This window comes from Ammospiza caudacuta, chromosome 12 (genome assembly GCF_027887145.1).
Source record: "Ammospiza caudacuta isolate bAmmCau1 chromosome 12, bAmmCau1.pri, whole genome shotgun sequence".
Taxonomy (NCBI): domain Eukaryota; kingdom Metazoa; phylum Chordata; class Aves; order Passeriformes; family Passerellidae; genus Ammospiza; species Ammospiza caudacuta.
Genome location: NC_080604.1, coordinates 171,974 through 186,770, shown reverse-complemented (window position 1 = coordinate 186,770; position 14,797 = coordinate 171,974).

Sequence of the window (14,797 nt, the reverse complement as noted above, 5' to 3'; positions counted from 1 at the left end):
TGTACAGCTTCCTTCTTCACCTTTCCGATGCTGCCGCTCTCTCCGGCTCCCGGAGCCGAAGAAGCGGCTTCTTCGCACAAAGACGATTGTACCGCTCACAGTGCTCTCTTAGCGCCGCTTCTGCCGAAAGAAGCCCGGGAGCGGCTCTTAGCTCCGGAGAGCATCGTGCCTTCGTCTTTAGCGTCTTTTGTGGTCTACATCCTAGCAGAAAGCTTTTCCACTCTGTCTGGCAAGGAAAACCTGCGGGAGCAGAGAAAACATCTCCCATCGTGTTCTGGACGTTGCACGGAGGTCTGCCAAGTGTTTGGCATGAAGGAAAGAAAAGTTGTCCAAAACAGCTTCCAATCGAATATTCATGTGATTGGAAACGTCAGGAAAGTGGTAAGGTATTGTTTTCTATGAGTTGCAAGCTGCGCACACAATCCCAGTGTTGTACAGCTTCCTTCTTCACTTTTCCGATGCTGCCGCTCTCTCCGGCTCCCGGAGCCAAAGAAGCGGCTTCTTCGCACAAAGACGATTGTACCGCTCACAGTGCTCTCGTAGCGCCGCTTCTGCCGAAAGAAGCCCGGGAGCGGCTCTTAGCTCCGGAGAGCGTCGTGCCTTCGTCTTTAGCGTCTTTTGTGGTCCACATCCTAGCAGAAAGCTTTTCCTCTCTGTCTGGCAAGGAAAACCTGCGGGAGCACAGAAAACATCTCCCATCGTGTTCTGGACGTTGCACGGAGGTCTGCCAAGTGTTTGGCATGAAGGAAAGAAAAGCTGTCCAAAACAGCTTCCAATCGAATATTCATGTGATTGGAAACGTCAGGAAAGTGTAAGGTACTGTTTTCTATCAGTTGGCAAGCTACGCACACAATCCCAGTGTTGTACAGCTTCCTTCTTCACCTTTCTGATGCTGCCGCTCTCTCCGGCTCCCGGAGCCGAAGAAGCGGCTTCTTCGCGCAAAGACGATTGTACCGCTCACATTGCTCTCTTAACGCCGCTTCTGCCGAAAGAAGCCCAGGAGCGGCGCTTAGCTCCGGAGAGCATCGTGCCTTCACCTTAGCGTCTTTTGTGGTCTACATCCTAGCAGAAAGCTTTTCCACTCTGTCTGGCAAGGAAAACCTGCGGGAGCACAGAAAACATCTCCCATCGTGTTCTGGACGTTGCACGGAGGTCTGCCAAGTGTTTGGCATGAAGGAAAGAAAAGCTGTCCAAAACAGCTTCCAACCGAATATTCATGTGACTGGAAACGTCAGGAAAGTGTTAGGTACTGTTTTCTATCAGTTGGCAAGCTGCGCACACAATCCCAGTGTTGTACAGCTTCCTTCTTCACCTTTCCGATGCTGCCGCTCTCTCCGGCTCCCGGAGCCAAAGAAGCGGCTTCTTCGCACAAAGACGATTGTACCGCTCACAGTGCTCTCTTAGCGCCGCTTCTGCCGAAAGAAGCCCGGGAGCGGCTCTTAGCTCCGGAGAGCGTCGTGCCTTCGTCTTTAGCGTCTTTTGTGGTCTACATCCTAGCAGAAAGCTTTTCCTCTCTGTCTGGCAAGGAAAACCTGCGGGAGCACAGAAAACATCTCCCATCGTGTTCTGGACGTTGCACGGAGGTCTGCCAAGTGTTTGGCATGAAGGAAAGAAAAGCTGTCCAAAACAGCTTCCAATCGAATATTCATGTGACTGGAAACGTCAGGAAAGTGTTAGGTACTGTTTTCTATCAGTTGGCAAGCTGCGCACACAATCCCAGTGTTGTACAGCTTCCTTCTTCACCTTTCCGATGCTGCCGCTCTCTCCGGCTCCCGGAGCCAAAGAAGCGGCTTCTTCGCACAAAGACGATTGTACCGCTCACAGTGCTCTCTTAGCGCCGCTTCTGCCGAAAGAAGCCCGGGAGCGGCTCTTAGCTCCGGAGAGCGTCGTGCCTTCGTCTTTAGCGTCTTTTGTGGTCTACATCCTAGCAGAAAGCTTTTCCTCTCTGTCTGGCAAGGAAAACCTGCGGGAGCACAGAAAACATCTCCCATCGTGTTCTGGACGTTGCACGGAGGTCTGCCAAGTGTTTGGCATGAAGGAAAGAAAAGCTGTCCAAAACAGCTTCCAATCGAATATTCATGTGATTGGAAACGTCAGGAAAGTGTAAGGTACTGTTTTCTATCAGTTGGCAAGCTGCGCACACAATCCCAGTGTTGTACAGCTTCCTTCTTCACCTTTCTGATGCTGCCGCTCTCTCCGGCTCCCGGAGCCGAAGAAGCGGCTTCTTCGCGCAAAGACGATTGTACCGCTCACATTGCTCTCTTAACGGCGCTTCTGCCGAAAGAAGCCCGGGAGCGGCGCTTAGCTCCGGAGAGCATCGTGCCTTCACCTTAGCGTCTTTTGTGGTCTACATCCTAGCAGAAAGCTTTTCCACTCTGTCTGGCAAGGAAAACCTGCGGGAGCACAGAAAACATCTCCCATCGTGTTCTGGACGTTGCACGGAGGTCTGCCAAGTGTTTGGCATGAAGGAAAGAAAAGCTGTCCAAAACAGCTTCCAATCGAATATTCATGTGACTGGAAACGTCAGGAAAGTGTTAGGTACTGTTTTCTATCAGTTGGCAAGCTGCGCACACAATCCCAGTGTTGTACAGCTTCCTTCTTCACCTTTCCGAAGGTGCCGCTCTCTCCGGCTCTCGGAGCCGAAGAAGCGGCTTCTTCGCGCAAAGACGATTGTACCGCTCACAGTGCTCTCTTAGCGCCGCTTCTGCCGAAAGAAGCCCGGGAGCGGCTCTAAGCTCCGGAGAGCATCGTACCTTCGTCTTTAGCGTCTTTTGTGGTCTACATCCTAGCAGAAAGCTTTTCCACTCTGTATGGCAAGGAAAACCTCTGGGAGCACAGAAAACATCTCCCATCGTGTTCTGGACGTTGCACGGAGGTCTGCCAAGTGTTTGGCATGAAGGAAAGAAAAGGTGTCCAAAACAGCTTCCAATCGAATATTCATGTGATTGGAAACGTCAGGAAAGTGTAAGGTACTGTTTTCTATCAGTTGGCAAGCTGCGCACACAATCCCAATGTTGTACAGCTTCCTTCTTCACCTTTCCGATGCTGCCGCTCTCTCCGGCTCCCGGAGCCGAAGAAGCGGCTTCTTCGCGCAAAGACGATTGTACCGCTCACGGTGCTCTCTTAGCGCTGCTTCTGCCGAAAGAAGCCCGGGAGCGGCTCTTAGGTCCGGAGAGCATCGTACCTTCGTCTTTAGCGTCTTTTGTGGTCTACATCCTAGCAGAAAGCTTTTCCACTCTGTCTGGCAAGGAAAACCTGCGGGAGCACAGAAAACATCTCCCATCGTGTTCTGGACGTTGCACGAAGGTCTGCCAACTGTTTGGCATGAAGGAAAGAAAAGTTGTCCAAAACAGCTTCCAATCGAATATTCATGTGATTGGGAACGTCAGGAAATTGGTAAGGTACTGTTTTCTATCAGTTGGCAAGCTGCGCACACAATCCCAGTGTTGTACAGCTTCCTTCTTCACCTTTCCGATGCTGCCGCTCTCTCCGGCTCCCGGAGCCGAGGAAGCGGGTCTTCGCGCAAAGACGATTGTACCGCTCACAGTGCTCTCTTAGCGCCGCTTCTGCCGAAAGAAGCCCGGGAGCGGCTCTTAGCTCCGGAGAGCGTCGTACCTTCGTCTTTAGCGTCTTTTGTGGTCTACACCCTAGCAGAAAGCTTTTCCTCTCTGTCTGGCAAGGAAAACCTGCGGGAGCACAGAAAACATCTCCCATCGTGTTCTGGACGTTGCACGGAGGTCTGCCAAGTGTTTGGCATGAAGGAAAGAAAAGTTGTCCAAAACAGCTTCCAATCGAATATTCATGTGATTGGAAACGTCAGGAAAGTGTAAGGTACTGTTTTCTATCAGTTGGCAAGCTACGCACACAATCCCAGTGTTGTACAGCTTCCTTCTTCACCTTTCCGATGCTGCCGCTCTCTCCGGCTCCCGGAGCCGAAGAAGCGGCTTCTTCGCGCAAAGACGATTGTACCGCTCACGGTGCTCTCTTAGCGCCGCTTCTGCCGAAAGAAGCCCGGGAGCGGCTCTAAGCTCCGGAGAGCATCGTACCTTCGTCTTTAGCGTCTTTTGTGGTCTACATCCTAGCAGAAAGCTTTTCCACTCTGTCTGGCAAGGAAAACCTGCGGGAGCACCGAAAACATCTCCCATCGTGTTCTGGACGTTGCACGGAGGTCTGCCAAGTGTTTGGCATGAAGGAAAGAAAAGTTGTCCAAAACAGCTTCCAATCGAATATTCATGTGACTGGAAACGTCAGGAAAGTGTTAGGTACTGTTTTCTATCAGTTGGCAAGCTGCGCACACAATCCCAGTGTTGTACAGCTTCCTTCTTCACCTTTCCGATGCTGCCGCTCTCTCCGGCTCCCGGAGCCGAAGAAGCGGCTTCTTCGCGCAAAGACGATTGTACCGCTCACAGTGCTCTCTTAGCGCCGCTTCTGCCGAAAGAAGCCCGGGAGCGGCTCTTAGCTCCGGAGAGCGTCGTACCTTCGTCTTTAGCGTCTTTTGTGGTCTACATACTAGCAGAAAGCTTTTCCACTCTGTCTGGCAAGGAAAACCTGCGGGAGCACAGAAAACATCTCCCATCGTCTTCTAGACGTTGCACGGAGGTCTGCCAAGTGTTTGGCATGTAGGAAAGAAAAGTTGTCCAAAACAGCTTCCAATCGAATATTCATGTGATTGGAAACGTCAGGAAAGTGGTAAGGTACTGTTTTCTATTAGTTGGCAAGCTGCGCACACAATCCCAGTGTTGTACAGCTTCCTTCTTCACCTTTCCGATGCTGCCGCTCTCTCCGGCTCCCGGAGCCGAAGAAGCGGCTTCTTCGCGCAAAGACGATTGTACCGCTCACGGTGCTCTCTTAGCGCCGCTTCTGCCGAAAGAAGCCCGGGAGCGGCGCTTAGCTCCGGAGAGCATCGTACCTTCGTCTTTAGCGTCTTTTGTGGTCTACATCCTAACAGAAAGCTTTTCCACTCTGTCTGGCAAGGAAAACCTGCGGGAGCACAGAAAACATCTCCCATCGTGTTCTGGACGTTGCACGGATGTCTGCCAAGTGTTTGGCATGAAGGAAAGAAAAGCTGTCCAAAACAGCTTCCAATCGAATATTCATGTGACTGGAAACGTCAGGAAAGTGTAAGGTACTGTTCTCTATCAGTTGGCAAGCTGCGCACACAATCCCAGTGTTGTACAGATTCCTTCTTCACCTTTCCGATGCTGCCGCTCTCTCCGGCTCCCGGAGCCAAAGAAGCGGCTTCTTCGCACAAAGACGATTGTACCGCTCACAGTGCTCTCTTAGCGCCGCTTCTGCCGAAAGAAGCCCGGGAGCGGCTCTTAGCTCCGGAGAGCGTCGTGCCTTCGTCTTTAGCGTCTTTTGTGGTCTACATCCTAGCAGAAAGCTTTTCCTCTCTGTCTGGCAAGGAAAACCTGCGGGAGCACAGAAAACATCTCCCATCGTGTTCTGGACGTTGCACGGAGGTCTGCCAAGTGTTTGGCATGAAGGAAAGAAAAGCTGTCCAAAACAGCTTCCAATCGAATATTCATGTGACTGGAAACGTCAGGAAAGTGTTAGGTACTGTTTTCTATCAGTTGGCAAGCTGCGCACACAATCCCAGTGTTGTACAGCTTCCTTCTTCACCTTTCTGATGCTGCCGCTCTCTCCGGCTCCCGGAGCCGAAGAAGCGGCTTCTTCGCGCAAAGACGATTGTACCGCTCACATTGCTCTCTTAACGCCGCTTCTGCCGAAAGAAGCCCGGGAGCGGCGCTTAGCTCCGGAGAGCATCGTGCCTTCACCTTAGCGTCTTTTGTGGTCTACATCCTAGCAGAAAGCTTTTCCACTCTGTCTGGCAAGGAAAACCTGCGGGAGCACAGAAAACATCTCCCATCGTGTTCTGGACGTTGCACGGAGGTCTGCCAAGTGTTTGGCATGAAGGAAAGAAAAGCTGTCCAAAACAGCTTCCAATCGAATATTCATGTGACTGGAAACGTCAGGAAAGTGTTAGGTACTGTTTTCTATCAGTTGGCAAGCTGCGCACACAATCCCAGTGTTGTACAGCTTCCTTCTTCACCTTTCCGATGCTGCCGCTCTCTCCGGCTCCCGGAGCCAAAGAAGCGGCTTCTTCGCGCAAAGACGATTGTACCGCTCACGGTGCTCTCTTAGCGCCGCTTCTGCCGAAAGAAGCCCGGGAGCAGCTCTAAGCTCCGGAGAGCATCGTACCTTTGTCTTTAGCGTCTTTTGTGGTCTACATCCTAGCAGAAAGCTTTTCCACTCTGTCTGGCAAGGAAAACCTCTGGGAGCACAGAAAACATCTCCCATCGTGTTCTGGACGTTGCACGGAGGTCTGCCAAGTGTTTGGCATGTAGGAAAGAAAAGTTGTCCAAAACAGCTTCCAATCGAATATTCATGTGATTGGAAACGTCAGGAAAGTGGTAAGGTAGTGTTGTCTATTATTTGGCAAGCTGCGCACACAATCCCAGTGTTGTACAGCTTCCTTCTTCACCTTTCCGAAGGTGCCGCTCTCTCCGGCTCCCGGAGCCGAAGAAGCGGCTTCTTCGCGCAAAGACGATTGTACCGCTCACGGTGCTCTCTTAGCGCCGCTTCTGCCGAAAGAAGCCCGGGAGCGGCTCTTAGCTCCGGAGAGCATCGTACCTTCGTCTTTAGCGTCTTTTGAGGTCTACATCCTAGCAGAAAGCTTTTCCACTCTGTCTGGCAAGGAAACCTGCGGGAGCACAGAAAACATCTCCCATCGTGTTCTGGACGTTGCACGAAGGTCTGCCAACTGTTTGGCATGAAGGAAAGAAAAGTTGTCCAAAACAGCTTCCAATCGAATATTCATGTGATTGGAAACGTCAGGAAATTGGTAAGGTACTGTTTTCTATCAGTTGGCAAGCTGCGCACACAATCCCAGTGTTGTACAGCTTCCTTCGTCACATGTCCGATGCTGCCGCTCTCTCCGGCTCCCGGAGCCGAAGAAGCGGGTCTTCGCGCAAAGACGATTGTACCGCTCACAGTGCTCTCTTAGCGCCGCTTCTGCCGAAAGAAGCCCGGGAGCGGCGCTTAGCTCCGGAGAGCATCGTGCCTTCGTCTTTAGCGTCTTTTGTGGTCTACATCCTAGCAGAAAGCTTTTCCTCTCTGTCTGGCAAGGAAAACCTGCGGGAGCACAGAAAACATCTCCCATCGTGTTCTGGACGTTGCACGGAGGTCTGCCAAGTGTTTGGCATGAAGGAAAGAAAAGCTGTCCAAAACAGCTTCCAATCGAATATTCATGTGACTGGAAACGTCAGGAAAGTGTTAGGTACTGTTTTCTATCAGTTGGCAAGCTGCGCACACAATCCCAGTGTTGTACAGCTTCCTTCTTCACCTTTCTGATGCTGCCGCTCTCTCCGGCTCCCGGAGCCAAAGAAGCGGCTTCTTCGCACAAAGACGATTGTACGGCTCACAGTGCTCTCTTAGCGCCGCTTCTGCCGAAAGAAGCCCGGGAGCGGCTCTAAGCTCCGGAGAGCATCGTACCTTCGTCTTTAGCGTCTTTTGTGGTCTACATCCTAGCAGAAAGCTTTTCCACTCTGTCTGGCAAGGAAAACCTGCGGGAGCACAGAAAACATCTCCCATCGTGTTCTGGACGTTGCACGGAAGTCTGCCAAGTGTTTGGCATGAAGGAAAGAAAAGCTGTCCAAAACAGCTTCCAATCGAATATTCATGTGACTGGAAACGTCAGGAAAGTGTTAGGTACTGTTTTCTATCAGTTGGCAAGCTGCGCACACAATCCCAGTGTTGTACAGCTTCCTTCTTCACCTTTCCGATGCTTCCGCTCTCTCCGACTCCCGGAGCCGAAGAAGCGGCTTCTTCGCGCAAAGACGATTGTACCGCTCACAGTGCTCTCTTAGCGCCGCTTCTGCCGAAAGAAGCCCGGGAGCGGCGCTTAGCTCTGGAGAGCATCGTACCTTCGTCTTTAGCGTCTTTTGTGGTCTACATCCTAGCAGAAAGCTTTTCCACTCTGTCTGGCAAGGAAAACCTGCGGGAGCAGAGAAAACATCTCCCATCGTGTTCTGGACGTTGCACGGAGGTCTGCCAAGTGTTTGGCATGTAGGAAAGAAAAGTTGTCCAAAACAGCTTCCAATCGAATATTCATGTGATTGGAAACGTCAGGAAAGTGGTAAGGTAGTGTTGTCTATTAGTTGGCAAGCTGCGCACACAATCCCAGTGTTGTACAGCTTCCTTCTTCACCTTTCCGAAGGTGCCGCTCTCTCCGGCTCCCGGAGCCGAAGAAGCGGCTTCTTCGCGCAAAGACGATTGTACCGCTCACGGTGCTCTCTTAGCGCCGCTTCTGCCGAAAGAAGCCCGGGAGCGGCTCTAAGCTCCGGAGAGCATCGTACCTTCGTCTTTAGCGTCTTTTGTGGTCTACATCCTAGCAGAAAGCTTTTCCACTCTGTCTGGCAAGGAAAACCTGCGGGAGCACAGAAAACATCTCCCATCGTGTTCTGGACGTTGCACGGAGGTCTGCCAAGTGTTTGGCATGTAGGAAAGAAAAGGTGTCCAAAACAGCTTCCAATCGAATATTCATGTGATTGGAAACGTCAGGAAAGTGTAAGGTACTGTTTTCTATCAGTTGGCAAGCTGCGCACACAATCCCAATGTTGTACAGCTTCCTTCTTCACCTTTCCGATGCTGCCGCTCTCTTCGGCTCCCGGAGCCGAAGAAGCGGCTTCTTCGCGCAAAGACGATTGTACCGCTCACGGTGCTCTCTTAGCGCCGCTTCTGCCGAAAGAAGCCCGGGAGCGGCTCTTAGCTCCGGAGAGCATCGTACCTTCGTCTTTAGCGTCTTTTGTGGTCTACATCCTAGCAGAAAGCTTTTCCACTCTGTCTGGCAAGGAAAACCTGCGGGAGCACAGAAAACATCTCCCATCGTGTTCTGGACGTTGCACGAATGTCTGCCAACTGTTTGGCATGAAGGAAAGAAAAGTTGTCCAAAACAGCTTCCAATCGAATATTCATGTGATTGGGAATGTCAGGAAATTGGTAAGGTACTGTTTTCTATCAGTTGGCAAGCTGCGCACACAATCCCAGTGTTGTACAGCTTCCTTCTTCACCTTTCCGATGCTGCCGCTCTCTCCGGCTCCCGGAGCCGAAGAAGCGGGTCTTCGCGCAAAGACGATTGTACCGCTCACAGTGCTCTCTTAGCGCCGCTTCTGCCGAAAGAAGCCCGGGAGCGGCTATTAGCTCCGGAGAGCGTCGTACCTTTGTCTTTAGCGTCTTTTGTGGTCTACATCCTAGCAGAAAGCTTTTCCACTCTGTCTGGCAAGGAAAACCTGCGGGAGCACAGAAAACATCTCCCATCGTGTTCTGGACGTTGCACGGAGGTCTGCCAAGTGTTTGGCATGAAGGAAAGAAAAGTTGTGCAAAACAGCTTCCAATCGAATATTCATGTGATTGGAAACGTCAGGAAAGTGTAAGGTACTGTTTTCTATCAGTTGGCAAGCTGCGCACACAATCCCAGTGTTGTACAGCTTCCTTCTTCACCTTTCCGATGCTGCCGCTCTCTCCGGCTCCCGGAGCCGAAGAAGCGGCTTCTTCGCGCAAAGACGATTGTACCGCTCACAGTGCTCTCTTAGCACCGCTTCTGCCGAAAGAAGCCCGGGAGCGGCGCTTAGCTCCAAAGAGCATCGTACCTTCGTCTTTAGCGTCTTTTGTGGTCTACATCCTAGCAGAAAGCTTTTCCACTCTGTCTGGCAAGGAAAACCTGCGGGAGCACAGAAAACATCTCCCATCGTGTTCTGGACGTTGCACGGAGGTCTGCCAAGTGTTTGGCATGAAGGAAAGAAAAGCTGTCCAAAACAGCTTCCAATCGAATATTCATGTGACTGGAAACGTCAGGAAAGTGTTAGGTACTGTTTTCTATCAGTTGGCAAGCTGCGCACACAATCCCAGTGTTGTACAGCTTCCTTCTTCACCTTTCCGATGCTGCCGCTCTCTCCGGCTCCCGGAGCCAAAGAAGCGGCTTCTTCGCGCAAAGACGATTGTACCGCTCACAGTGCTCTCTTAGCGCCGCTTCTGCCGAAAGAATCCCGGGAGCGGCGCTTAGCTCTGGAGAGCATCGTACCTTCGTCTTTAGCGTCTTTTGTGGTCTACATCCTAGCAGAAAGCTTTTCCACTCTGTCTGGCAAGGAAAACCTGCGGGAGCACAAAAAACATCTCCCATCGTGTTCTGGACGTTGCACGGAGGTCTGCCAAGTGTTTGGCATGTAGGAAAGGAAAGTTGTCCAAAACAGCTTCCAATCGAATATTCATGTGATTGGAAACGACAGGAAAGTGGTACGGTAGTGTTGTCTATTAGTTGGCAAGCTGCGCACACAATCCCAGTGTTGTACAGCTTCCTTCTTCACCTTTCCGATGCTGCCGCTCTCTCCGGCTCCCGGAGCCGAAGAAGCGGCTTCTTCGCGCAAAGACGATTGTACCGCTCACAGTGCTCTCTTAGCACCGCTTCTGCCGAAAGAAGCCCGGGAGCGGCGATTAGCTCCGGAGAGCATCGTACCTTCGTCTTTAGCGTCTTTTGTGGTCTACATCCTAGCAGAAAGCTTTTCCACTCTGTCTGGCAAGGAAAACCTCTGGGAGCACAGAAAACATCTCCCATCGTGTTCTGGACGTTGCACGGAGGTCTGCCAAGTGTTTGGCATGTAGGAAAGAAAAGTTGTACAAAACAGCATCCAATCGAATATTCATGTGATTGGAAACGTCAGGAAAGTGGTAAGGTAGTGTTGTCTATTATTTGGCAAGCTGCGCACAAAATCCCAGTGTTGTACAGCTTCCTTCTTCACCTTTCCGAAGGTGCCGCTCTCTCCGGCTCCCGGAGCCGAAGAAGCGGCTTCTTCGCGCAAAGACGATTGTACCGCTCACGGTGCTCTCTTAGCGCCGCTTCTGCCGAAAGAAGCCCGGGAGCGGCTCTTAGCTCCGGAGAGCATCGTACCTTCGTCTTTAGCGTCTTTTGTGGTCTACATCCTAGCAGAAAGCTTTTCCACTCTGTCTGGCAAGGAAAACCTGCGGGAGCACAGAAAACATCTCCCATCGTGTTCTGGACGTTGCACGAAGGTCTGCCAAGTGTTTGGCATGAAGGAAAGAAAAGTTGTCCAAAACAGCTTCCAATCGAATATTCATGTGATTGGAAACGTCAGGAAATTGGTAAGGTACTGTTTTCTATCAGTTGGCAAGCTGCGCACACAATCCCAGTGTTGTACAGCTTCCTTCGTCACATTTCCGATGCTGCCGCTCTCTCCGGCTCCCGGAGCCGAAGAAGCGGGTCTTCGCGCAAAGACGATTGTACCGCTCACAGTGCTCTCTTAGCGCCGCTTCTGCCGAAAGAAGCCCGGGAGCGGCTCTTAGCTCCGGAGAGCATCGTACCTTCGTCTTTAGCGTCTTTTGTGGTCTACATCCTAGCAGAAAGCTTTTCCACTCTGTCTGGCAAGGAAAACCTGCGGGAGCACCGAAAAAATCTCCCATCGTGTTCTGGACGTTGCACGGAGGTCTGCCAAGTGTTTGGCATGAAGGAAAGAAAAGTTGTCCAAAACAGCTTCCAATCGAATATTCATGTGACTGGAAACGTCAGGAAAGTGTTAGGTACTGTTTTCTATCAGTTGGCAAGCTGCGCACACAATCCCAGTGTTGTACAGCTTCCTTCTTCACCTTTCCGATGCTGCCGCTCTCTCCGGCTCCTGGAGCCGAAGAAGCGGCTTCTTCGCGCAAAGACGATTGTACCGCTCACAGAGTTCTCTTAGCGCCGCTTCTGCCGAAAGAAGCCCGGCAGCGGCTCTTAGCTCCGGAGAGCGTCGTACCTTCGTCTTTAGCGTCTTTTGTGGTCTACATCCTAGCAGAAAGCTTTTCCACTCTGTCTGGCAAGGAAAACCTGCGGGAGCACAGAAAACATCTCCCATCGTGTTCTGGACGTTGCACGGAGGTCTGCCAAGTGTTTGGCATGAAGGAAAGTAAAGCTGTGGAAAACTGTTTCCAATCGAATATTCATGTGATTGGAAACGTCAGGAAAGTGGTAAGGTACTGTTTTCTATCAATTGGCAAGCTGCGCACATAATCCCAGTGTTGTACAGCTTCCTTCTTCACCTTTCCGATGCTGCCGCTCTCTCCGGCTCCCGGAGCCGAAGAAGCGGCTTCTTCGCGCAAAGACGATTGTACCGCTCACAGTGCTTTCTTAGCGCCGCTTCTGCCGAAAGAAGCCCGGGAGCGGCTCTTAGCTCCGGAGAGCATCGTACTTTCGTCTTTAGCGTCTTTTGTGGTCTACATCCTAGCAGAAAGCTTTTCCACTCTGTCTGGCAAGGAAAACCTGCGGGAGCACAGAAAACATCTCCCATCGTGTTCTGGACGTTGCACGGAAGTCTGCCAAGTGTTTGGCATGAAGGAAAGAAAAGCTGTCCAAAACAGCTTCAAATCGAATATTCATGTGACTGGAAACGTCAGGAAAGTGTTAGGTACTGTTTTCTATCAGTTGGCAAGCTGCGCACACAATCCCAGTGTTGTACAGCTTCCTTCTTCACCTTTCCGATGCTGCCGCTCTCTCCGGCTCCCGGAGCCGAAGAAGCGGCTTCTTCGCGCAAAGACGATTGTACCGCTCACAGTGCTCTCTTAGCGCCGTTTCTGCCGAAAGAAGCCCGGGAGCGGCTCTTAGCTCCGGAGAGCATCGTACCTTCGTCTTTAGCGTCTTTTGTGGTCTACATCCTAACAGAAAGCTTTTCCACTCTGTCTGGCAAGGAAAACCTGCGGGAGCACAGAAAACATCTCCCATCGTGTTCTGGACGTTGCACGGAGGTCTGCCAAGTGTTTGGCATGAAGGAAAGAAAAGCTGTCCAAAACTGCTTCCAATCGAATATTCATGAGATTGGAAACGTCAGGAAAGTGGTAAGGTACTGTTTTCTATCAGTTGGCAAGCTGCGCACACAATCCCAGTGTTGTACAGCTTCCTTCTTCACCTTTCCGATGCTGCCGCTCTCTCCGGCTCCCGGAGCCGAAGAAGCGGGTCTTCGCGCAAAGACGATTGTACCGCTCACAGTGCTCTCTTAGCGCCGCTTCTGCCGAAAGAAGCCCGGGAGCGGCTCTTAGCTCCGGAGAGCGTCGTACCTTCGTCTTTAGCGTCTTTTGTGGTCTACATCCTAGCAGAAAGCTTTTCCACTCTGTCTGGCAAGGAAAACCTGCGGGAGCACCGAAAACATCTCCCATCGTGTTCTGGACGTTGCACGGAGGTCTGCCAAGTGCTTGGCATGTAGGAAAGAAAAGTTGTCCAAAACAGCTTCCAATCGAATATTCATGTGATTGGAAACGTCAGGAAAGTGTAAGGTACTGTTTTCTATCAGTTGGCAAGCTGCGCACACAATCCCAGTGTTGTACAGCTTCCTTCTTCACCTTTCCGATGCTGCCGCTCTCTCCGGCTCCCGGAGCCAAAGAAGCGGCTTCTTCGCACAAAGACGATTGTACCGCTCACAGTGCTCTCTTAGCGCCGCTTCTGCCGAAAGAAGCCCGGCAGCGGCTCTTAGCTCCGGAGAGCATCGTACTTTCGTCTTTAGCGTCTTTTGTGGTCTACATCCTAGCAGAAAGCTTTTCCACTCTGTCTGGCAAGGAAAACCTGCGGGAGCACAGAAAACATCTCCCATCGTGTTCTGGACGTTGCACGGAGGTCTGCCAAGTGTTTGGCATGTAGGAAAGAAAAGTTGTCCAAAACAGCTTCCAATCGAATATTCATGTGATTGGAAACGTCAGGAAAGTGGTACGGTAGTGTTGTCTATTAGTTGGCAAGCTGCGCACACAATCCCAGTGTTGTACAGCTTCCTTCTTCACCTTTCCGAAGGTGCCGCTCTCTCCGGCTCCCGGAGCCAAAGAAGCGGCTTCTTCGCACAAAGACGATTGTACGGCTCACAGTGCTCTCTTAGCGCCGCTTCTGCCGAAAGAAGCCCGGCAGCGGCTCTTAGCTCCGGAGAGCATCGTACCTTCGTCTTTAGCGTCTTTTGTGGTCTACATCCTAGCAGAAAGCTTTTCCACTCTGTCTGGCAAGGAAAACCTGCGGGAGCACAGAAAACATCTCCCATCGTGTTCTGGACGTTGCACGGAGGTCTGCCAAGTGTTTGGCATGAAGGAAAGAAAAGGTGTCCAAAACAGCTTCCAATCGAATATTCATGTGATTGGAAACGTCAGGAAAGTGTAAGGTACTGTTTTCTATCAGTTGGCAAGCTGCGCACACAATGCCAATGTTGTACAGCTTCCTTCTTCACCTTTCCGATGCTGCCGCTCTCTCCGGCTCCCGGAGCCGAAGAAGCGGCTTCTTCGCGCAAAGACGATTGTACCGCTCACAGTGCTCTCTTAGCGCCGCTTCTGCCGAAAGAAGCCCGGGAGCGGCTCTTAGCTCCGGAGAACATCGTACCTTCGTCTTTAGCGTCTTTTGAGGTCTACATCCTAGCAGAAAGCTTTTCCACTCTGTCTGGCAAGGAAAACCTGCGGGAGCACAGAAAACATCTCCCATCGTGTTCTGGACGTTGCACGAAGGTCTGCCAACTGTTTGGCATGAAGGAAAGAAAAGTTGTCCAAAACAGTTTCCAATCGAATATTCATGTGATTGGAAACGTCAGGAAATTGGTAAGGTACTGTTTTCTATCAGTTGGCAAGCTGCGCACACAATCCCAGTGTTGTACAGCTTCCTTCTTCACCTTTCCGATGCTGCTGCTCTCTCCGGCTCCCGGAGCCGAAGAAGCGGGTCTTCGCGCAAAGACGATTGTACCGCTCACAGTGCTCTCTTAGCGCCGCTTCTGCCGAAAGAAGCCCGGGA